This window comes from Danio rerio, chromosome 8, assembly GCF_049306965.1.
Source record: "Danio rerio strain Tuebingen ecotype United States chromosome 8, GRCz12tu, whole genome shotgun sequence".
NCBI classification, from domain to species: domain Eukaryota; kingdom Metazoa; phylum Chordata; class Actinopteri; order Cypriniformes; family Danionidae; genus Danio; species Danio rerio.
Window position 1 is genome coordinate 35928173 of NC_133183.1, and position 10128 is coordinate 35938300.

Consider the following 10128-nt stretch of genomic DNA (forward strand, 5'->3'; position numbering starts at 1 on the left):
TGTTTTATTTCTATTGGCGACTCCTAGAGGCAGTTGTGTTAAATTCCTCTCTACAAAGTGTCTGAGCCTTGCAATGGCAGCTGTATGAGACGGGTTCATCTAGCAGGTATATAAGGTTTTCATACCATACAGTTGACCAGCTAAACATTAAAGCACAATTTGCAGCGGTCGCCTGTTTTTCCAATGTAATCTGAGCTTGATTCCTACTTGTCTTTTTCGTGATAAATAGTTGGCAAAATCTGATATGTAGCGGGAAAAAAAGAAGAAAGAGTTCATTAGACGCTGGATTCGAACCGAGTTCATGCTGGAATGTGTCAAAACATGTTGACATGCGTCTTACGAGCTGCACCACTGAGACTGTGTAAGGTACTGCAACATTTTACACCTATAAATCACACTATTTCTTTTTTTAATTCACTCAGTGCGATGTTCAGACCCAACTGTGTTAACCGCATCAGCTAAACTCTCCCACTCTATTTTTTTCTTTTGTTGTTAATTCCGGAGAACAAATTTGCAAATAACACCGCTTTTCTCCGGTCTACCTCCGAAAGCAGCTCCTCCAATTCACATTCTGTTCAAAGTTTCACTTTTTGCTTGCTTTTTCCATTGCTTTTTTGTTGGGTTTTGCCAAAGTAAAGTCATTAGCATATTCATACGGGGGAGGAGGCAGGGAGGGGTTTTGTGCTCGTGCATGTTGCGCTCAGTTTCACGTTCATTTGGATGTACAAAAGAATATGCGTGAGATTCGGCGTACGCAGTGTTTCATACATCTGAATTTTTTTCTGCGTACGCACATTTACAGCTTTGTGCATACGCAACGTTTTAGTATGATTTCCACGCAAGTCTTCGTACATGAGGCCCCTGATTTTAACGTCTATTGATGTTGTGTGCCTGCTGGGTTATTAAATAAGACTCAACACATTTAACTGTGCTAATGCTAATGCTAAATGCTTATGGTACTAATAAAACCATGATTTATAGATTTTTAAACAACCCACTGTGTGGTCATTGAAATCTATTTGACGTTTTATAAAATAATTATTGGTGTAACTTTAGTTTCTCAAAATAAACAAGGAATCTGATTTTAACAGTGAGGGTCTGACACAGTTTCCTGATTCTGAAAAGGTTATGAGAGATAATTTCACAAATTAAAAGGTAAAGTAACTGAATGGATGCAATACTTACTAACTTCTGCTCATACTAAGTGAGTAGGACCACAGACACACATCGCAAAATGCGTAGTTTTTTATTCTTCCCATTTGGCAAAACTATCAATTTCCATAAAAAACAACACTCTTCCACCAGTCCTAAATTCTTACTTGCATCCAGTACCTCAGTTTGTCAAGGGGTATGAATGAAATGTTCCTGAATGAAAGTTAAACTGCCAAACTGCAGTTAAAGCCGAAGAATTAAGAATAAAATACCTGAAATTACATGAAACCCCGGAGGAAATGTGGAAAACATGGTGCAGTGATGTTAATCAAAGTATGTGCTAACATGTAAACGGGATTATGAAAGGAACATTCAAAAAACAACTCATGTAAGCACCTTGATCATATTATTGTCTTAATCAGATTAAGGCAAATAACTTGATTACTGATGTCCATGTAAACCTAGTCACTCTGATATATGCAGGAATTGGTTATTACTGCTATGGAATAGAGATGTTTGACAGCCATTTTGGCAGTCGCCCACAAATATTTATTCAGAAATGTGTAACCTACAAGCTGAATTCTACACACTGGCAGATGGACAGGCACTTCTGGCCATATATAGACTTAAACTAGTCTTTACGCATCCTTGCCCACTTTGAGTTGCCGACCACACATTGAGCGCTGATGTGTGAGTGGGTTTATTTTCCTTCGCCTGTGTTCCGGTAGGCAGGGTGAGGCGAGACGCTCGCTGTCTGAGAATAAAGACCCTGCTGGGCGTTTAGGAGCTCACTGGCTCTGTCCTTCTGCCCCCAATTCTTGATTAGGGCCAACAAGCAAGCAGGCTTAGCAGAGCGTTAAAGCCAAAACCAGCCAAAGATGAGGAGTAGAGGGACTTCGCTCACTCTCAACCACAAAATGAGAAGGGGGAAAAAAGGTGTGGGAGTAAATAAGAAAATGTCTGGAGAATTGAGGCCTAAGAGGAGGATGCAGCCAAAGCCTGAGGAGGTCATTAGGAGAGCAGTGACCTCACTGGTGTTGCCCTCCGATAGGCCACCCACTGGCATGATGTCATACTTGGCATGTCAGTCCTCATCACATATCAACATGACCGCTGGGAAACCATGGGGAAGTCATGAGGAATTCGGCGCACACCTGATTATCTCACCGTAGCCTCAAGCCGCACGGATACAATCTCCAGCATTCCCAGCACTTGGGGAAAACAAAATGGGCCCATTAGAAGCTAATTCAATCAACTTGTCATGTAACCTCTTCAGCGGCGAGGCTGCGTTTCACAGCTTTGGTGGATGGTTTCAGCGTCTGTATGCATTGTGAGTTATTGGAATTATGCTAAGCAGCTGATAATTGGCACATTGACACATTTAAACAAGTTTCGATTATTACTAGAATTCCTTTTTTTTTTTTTTTTGAAAATGAGCGATTAGGATTAATCGCATGCAGAGTGTTTTGAGGAAATCACCCCAAGACAATAGTGAGCAAACGCGTGGCTGGGTGAGCAAGGCAAAACGTGAAAGGAAGAAGAAAGTCCTCATTAACAACAGTGGCTTCGCAAATTGAACGGATGCACAATTCATCACATCCTTTCTCCCCAGCCGGTAGAAGCAAGGAAGGCCGGGCGAGCCAACTAATGACCTGGAAATAGTTCCTCTAGGCTTCCTGTAATGATGCGGCTGCTTGGGATTTCTTTTTTAATTTGGTCCTTAAGAAAATAACAATCCTCGGTGGCAAGTGCTCATTATGAGCCGGTTGTCGTGGGTGACCATTAGGAAGTGAAAATAACCTTGCTCGTTTACGGCCAGCAAAAACACTTAAGTTGGAAGGCCCCGAGGCCAGGCATGTGTGTAAAGGATGAAATGTCCGAAAATAACTGCGCTTTTTCAATGCTAAGACCTGCCAGTGTGATTTGAGTGGAAGGAACGAATGTGTGCATCGAGTTCGATGCTAACTTTAAATGATTCCAGTGTGCATTATGAAGAAATTCTAGTTTGAGACACTTGGCTGGAACAATATGGATATGTAGTCATTTAGAGTTTTTGCATTTTAATGTGTGGTTACTTTTTACCTGAAAATAAAATTATGGCATCATATACCAACTGTCTTGTTGTGCAAAACCAATCTGATCTGTTTATTCTGCAAAATACAGAGAAATATATATTTAAGTTTATCAATTAAACTACAGTTTAATTGGAAAAAATGTATAGACCCTTTTCCAAAGACTGTTATGACGCGTTTAGCGGTCATCGTTATCTTAAACCCTTAAAAGTATTTTGATATTTTCAGTTTTAAAAAACAAAACGCATGAACATTTATATGCATTTATGAATGTATTATATCATCTTTGCTTCAAAATACAAAAGACTAATTATCGCTTATGCAAGGTGTTTCTAATGTAGCATTTATGGGGCTGAGAGTAAATTTGACATGATTCTCTCCTCTGGCTGCCGTCATCAGTCTTACACAATTTTTTTTTTTTGCTTTTTCTGAAAGTCTTGATAACACCATGGTGGAGTTTTCCTTTTATTATTGCAGCAAATACGATTGTAAAAAAATTATTTATTGTACTCTCCCATTCACTGCGCTCTGAGTTTACCCAACCACTGAGAAACCCGGAAAAGAGGGTCTATTTGAAAACCCTAAAGAGCAAGTGCTCCATATGCCTTATGTTCTATATGCACACATAATTCTTAGAATTAAAACCAACATTTAAGATTTTTTTTTTTTTTTTTTTGAACACTGATACATTTAGGAATAATGAAAAAAAGCAAACAGTTGTTATTATTAAAATATATTATCTTTAGCTAACTGCTGAACAGCAAATGAATACCAAATACCAACAAACTGTATTTCATTATATTATATTATATTATATTATATTATATTATATTATATTATATTATATTATATTATATAGGCTGCATGGTGGCGCAGTGGGTAGCACATTCGCCTCACAGCAAGAAGGTTGCTGGTTTGAGCCTTGGCTGGAACCAGCGACAGGGTAATACCCTTTCTGACAGGGTATTCGAGCGTCATCGAGTGTCAGAATGACTGCTGTACAGGAGTTTTTATTAGGGATTATAGATTGTGAAATTTAGCGGTTTTTATTTTAGCTGGCTTTTTAAAAAGCATGATGGTAAAACACAAACGCAGTTATGAATATATTAAAACATATATTTGTTTGTTGTAAAAATATGTAATTATGAGAAAAAAATACTAATTTGTGGATCTCCTTACTTCTGGGTGCAGCTGTGGCTGGTGTATTCTGGGAAATTTTCTTATCCCTTTGTTTCAAGTGTGGTCCTGAAAAATCTTCGTTCACAGGGGTATCTACCCTTTGCCCTTAGCTTTACGACTTCAAGCTAAAGAGAATTGTGACACCCCTACCCCTTCACAGAAACACAAAAATTGAGGGGTAGGGGTAAGGGGAGGGGCTAAAGGGTGGAATTGGGATTGGGCCTAAATTTTCCGTAGTGTATGTGTATGAATGTGTATGGATGTTTCCCAGTGATGGGTTGCAGCTGGAAGGGCATCTGTTGCGTAAAAAAACATATGCTGGATAAGTTGGCGGTTCAATCCGCTGTGGCGACCCCAGATTAATAAAGGGACTGGAAAGAAAATGAATGAATGAATAATATATTTTAATAATTTTACTTTTTTTAGTAAGCAAAGCTTAAAAAATTTTTAAAAGCGCTTTCATTTGAAATATATTATTGTGAAGTTAAAATAGGTTTTTGTCAATTTTTATTATTACACAACAACAAAATATTAACCAAATAAAAATAATAATAATAATAATAAGAAAATATTAAAATGATTAACTCCAAACTGATAAGTTGTGTACAGATAAATATTTTCACTATAGTATTCAGTAATAATATAATATAATATAATATAATATAATATAATATAATATAATATAATATAATAGCACAATATAACATCACTCAGTAAGCAGCTGGTCCACATAAACCTGTAATATTTTAGACTAACATTAATTTCCTATCATGAATAATCACTATAGCACTCTCCATAGTAATAAAGCACATATAGTAATAATTCACAAGCAATATCTTAAATTCCCCTGTGGCCGGATGAAAAGCCCAGTGATGAGGTGAGTAGTATATTGTGTGAGGGGGCTCGACTGGGGGCTGTTTAAAATGAAGGGCTGGTCACACTCGCTGTGTACAGAAGCACTGATGCATGGAGAACACAGAGACGCTTCTCTCCAGCCACTGCTCATACCCATGGGCATCATAATCAAATCACACACAAACACACACACACAACATGTACAGGCCACGAGGACACCAAACATGAAAACATGCGTGCCATTCAATTTTATAAACACACACACACATATACGTTTATGTTTTATGGGGACTCTATAAATGTAAAGATTTTGATACTGTTCAAAACAGCCTAAACACAACCCTCACACAAAACATTTACTATTTTCTATGGGGGTCGAATATAAATAAATGTTAGCACATCCATCCCCTTTTTTGAATGTTCTAACAGGTATTTTTTGTTGTTGTTTTTCTTTACATGCATACATGTAAGAATGTTTTTTACTGATAACGACTGAAGGAAATTATCAAGTTTTGTCTCTATAATCACATTCTATAATATTAAGTGCAAGTCTATATACATATTTTCATGTTCGGTCATTTTTGAGATATTAAAAGAGCCTCGGGTCGCTCACACACACAACCCTTATCAGACATAAATTAGTTTATGGTAACGGCTATGATGGTTTTAAGCTGGCGTCAATTAAAACCAAAGCACCAAACATGCCAACTAATACATAAACAGTGAAAATATACTGTACTTGAGGGGACATTTGTAGACTATGTAGGAAATACACACACTCATGATGGAGTTTTCATGATTTATGGGGACATTCATGTTTTATGAGGACTGTAATAATTATTACACTGTACATATCAGGCCCATAGCCAGCCTATTGAAAGGGGTGGTTCTTTTTCTGAAAAAGTGGACCTTTTTGCAGTTATTTGCCTCATGCAAGGTCTAAATATTATATAATCTTTGCTGGATTAGCCATCTCATTCAACCTTTCTCAGTCAGAATTTGGCCACTATAATAATTTAAAATTTAATTTGTCTTAAAGCCTTTTTCTATTGGTAGTTTTCACAATTAGTCATGGCATAGCAGTCATAGCGGCACATATAAAAGCCAAATTCTGGACTTTGTCGATGGGGGGGAACCACTGCATGTTGTATATTCTGCCCTCTTACTCCAAATCAATCCAAGCACAACCCTTAGAAAAGTCGTCACCTTAGAATTATAAGGTTCTATCTGACATTTTTGTCAAAATTGAGTTATTGACATTCTTATTAAATGACAACTTATTTACATTATGGGATGTGTTTTTTGGTTGTTTACATTTTAAGGCTTTTTATTTAAAAACAAAACAAAAAAGGTGTATCTACAAAGTTGAACTCTAGCTTGGCTCTTTAAGGTTCTATCTGCGACCCAATCAGCTTTTTTAATGCATGCACAAGGACCAATCAAGATCAGCTTTCTTTGTCATTTCGCCAGACTGCTCCATTGACAGCAGGAAACACCAGAAGAACAAAATCACACAAAATCAGAGTCAATTAAATAATGCCACAAACAAAATTGATATGTGTCTTTTCGGCTTAGTCCCTTTATTAATCTAGGGGTCGCCACAGTAGAATGAACCGCCAACTTGTCCAGCATATGTTTTACACAGCGGATGCCCTTCCAGCTGCAACCCAACACTGGGCAACACCTATACACACTCAATCACAGACATACACTATGGCCAATTTTAGCTTATCCAGTTCACCTGTACCGCATGTCTTTGGACTTGTGGGGGAAACCAGAACACCCAGAGGAAACCCACACAAACACAGAGAGAACATGCAAACTCCACACAGAGATGCCAACTGACCAAGCAAAGGCTCGAACCAGTGACCTTCTTGCTGTGAGGCAATTGTGCTACCCACTGCGCCACCGCGTCACAAACATTGAGATGAAATGCTCAATTTTACGTTGTTGAAAAAAAATTGAATATTTAAAAATTTGTATATTAAATGTGAAATATTTTTATTTGTGTATATATAGTCAGTGAAACACTTTTCAGTGTTTATTAAACTCATTTGCTCATTGTCTGTTTCTTTTAAAGTCTATAAGTTTAACATTAAGCCTTGAAGGGCAAATACTTAATTTATTTCATGGGGCATATAAATCAATAAATATAATTCAATAATTTATTTAAAGCATAAAATTTAATAATTATGAAGATATTAATTAGATAAAATTAACAGCTGCACTGAAAAAAAAAAATTTAGTACAGCCTTCATTCATTCATTCATTCATTCATTTTCTTGTCAGCTTAGTCCCTTTATTAATCTGAGGTCGCCACAGCGAAATGAACCGCCAACTTATCTGGCAAGTTTTTACGCAGCGGATGCCCTTCCAGCCGCAACCCATCACTGGGACACATCCACACATACACACACATACTCATACACTACGAACAATTTAGCCTACACTCAAAAAAATGAATTATGGCTTTAGTTGGTCCAAAGAATGTAACTATGTTTAAATTAAACAATTCGCTTATGTTTGTGTATTAAAAATAAAAGTGTTGTGTTGGAAAAAATGAGAAAAAGTAAGTTTTCACATTTAAACAGCTCGCTTATGTAACATGAATGCAAGGGAGTTGTGTTGCTTCTGCAGTACTGCATTTTGGTCAATAGGTGGAGTAATATCTGCACATGCGCAGTTTCAAAACAACACAGGAAGTAAGAAGATTCAAACCACAACGATCACTCTCAGCTTGGCGCCATATTATGGGAATCAAAAGATGAAGATTACAGTACAAATTGAGAATGTGCACAAAACTTTCCCCAATGTGGACACACAGGTGAGATTTTTTTTTACTTTTTATGTATTTATACTGAGGCTGTGACAACATTTGAATCATAAATGTACTCTCTTGTAATACTATGTTGTGTTTGTGTATAGTATTGCTATGAATTTGCCATGTTCCCTGTGTCTTTTCCACATAATAGACAGATAAATGTATAGTTTGTTTTGCATTCCTGTGAAATTTTATACTTGGTATATATTAACTCCCCCAAAATAAAGTTGCAAACGTTGGTAGTAAGGAATAGTCATGTTAGAATAACTTAGTCTAAGCTTTTCACTCATCATAGCACACATGCTAATAATGTGACAATAAAAGTGATTTGATTTTTTATTTGATTTGATAGTCTTTATTTTAAATGAGTGTCAAGCAGTTTGTCAAGTTTGAATGCCAGTTTTGATAACTTACATAATATTAATTAAAATGTGGTGTTGGCACATTGTTATTTATTATCTAGTTGTATTCAAGCCTGTTAACTTAAAAAAAAAAATCTTGACAAGCATATGTGACACTTAAATAGCATGACATCTAGCATGATGACATATTTAATGTAAGCTTATTTGTTTGGTCATCTAACACGTTTAAATTTTTAAGTTTAGTAGTTTGCTATTTATATTATTATATTTTATTATTTTAAATCTTTGCTCACTCACATCTATTTTCTCCCTCACAGGTTTACAGCTCAACCTCTAAAGTCCCATATCTGGCTGAGGAGACTGTGGATCATCCAGGTACTATGCCTTTAGATGCCTATACATACAATAAAATGATGTACAGTAAAAATTACTAGTAATTTTAACTAATAATTATTTAGTAAATTACTAATTGTCATTTCATGTCATTTAGAACATCACCAGTGGAAAAAAAGGTGTGAATGCATCCTCAAAGCCCCTAAGTGAGGGAGTACATGGTAAGCTATTTTATTTTATTTTTTAAAACATTTTGTATTTTCTTCTTAAACCAATTCCTCCTTTCACCTTTGATCTGTTGGTAAATGTTTTATTTTTTTACCTGACTTTTTTAGGATGCTGGGCATGATGAAGCGCAAACCTTGATGTGCAACGCCACCTTATGAATCTACAGTGGTTACATTAACATTTAGCAGACTTTTTTGTCTAAAGTGACTTACAATTGAGGAGACATTCAGCAAATCAACAGGAAGAGGCGATACACCCAAGATGTGCTAATTATACAAAAAATTTTAAGAATTAAGAATGCTTCTACATGTGGTTTGTCAAGCCCACACACCTGTGTGAAGCAGACTTCATGCACAATGTTTTGTTTTTTAGATATAGGGAGTGGTTGTAAGAAAGTGTCTGGTGCAAATGTGCATAAATGGTGCAAGTGTCAGAGAGATGAATGTGTGTAGCTATTGCATGTTCTGTGATGGTTGGTCTAATTTATGGTTTAGTGCTTTTCGTGTTACTTTGCTTTAAAATGTTAATCTTTCTTTGAACAACTGAAGTGTTATCTGCTTTTTCAGTTTAAAGAAGGTACAGTATAGTTTACAAAAGAAGACTTAATTTTTCTAAGTATATTTTTGATATATCATTTGAAGGCAGAATATTATTTTTGAATGTTTTTTGTAATATATGAAAAGTATTATTATGAAAAGTGTATTTTATGATGTTTTTGTAAGCATATTTTTTAAATCATTTATTGTTTTCAATTTACTTCATACTTGTATTACTATTATTTTTACTAGTATTAATATTTTAACTTATTGTAATAAGTGAAGATACAGATAAAGACAGTATTTGGATTTTGATAATCATTTTATTGCTGGAAAATGTGTAAAACTGTAAAAATGCTTTTGAATAAACTCAATGAAACGGAAACTGTTTTTTTATTTGGTTAAACATAACAATATCAATTTTAGAATAATTTAACTTAAATAACTACATTGATTAAAGCTAAATTATAAATGTTACGTTGATTGAACTAAACAACATTACATTACCTTTATGTAACTAACTTAAGTTCACTAAAATTAATATTCTTTCTTAAAGGTAACTTAACTCGGTTACGTGGAACCAGTGGACA

General features: G+C 35.6%; 1 long non-coding RNA gene across 1 annotated transcript; it reads left to right on the top strand.

Annotated features, from left to right (window-relative positions):
- The first annotated feature begins 7951 nt into the window (after positions 1–7951).
- LOC141375660 (uncharacterized) lies at positions 7952–9923 on the top strand. Its single transcript, XR_012384452.1, has 4 exons — positions 7952–8082; positions 8759–8816; positions 8932–8995; positions 9110–9923. It is a non-coding gene; the product is annotated as an uncharacterized lncRNA (long non-coding RNA).
- The last annotated feature ends 205 nt before the right edge of the window (positions 9924–10128 follow it).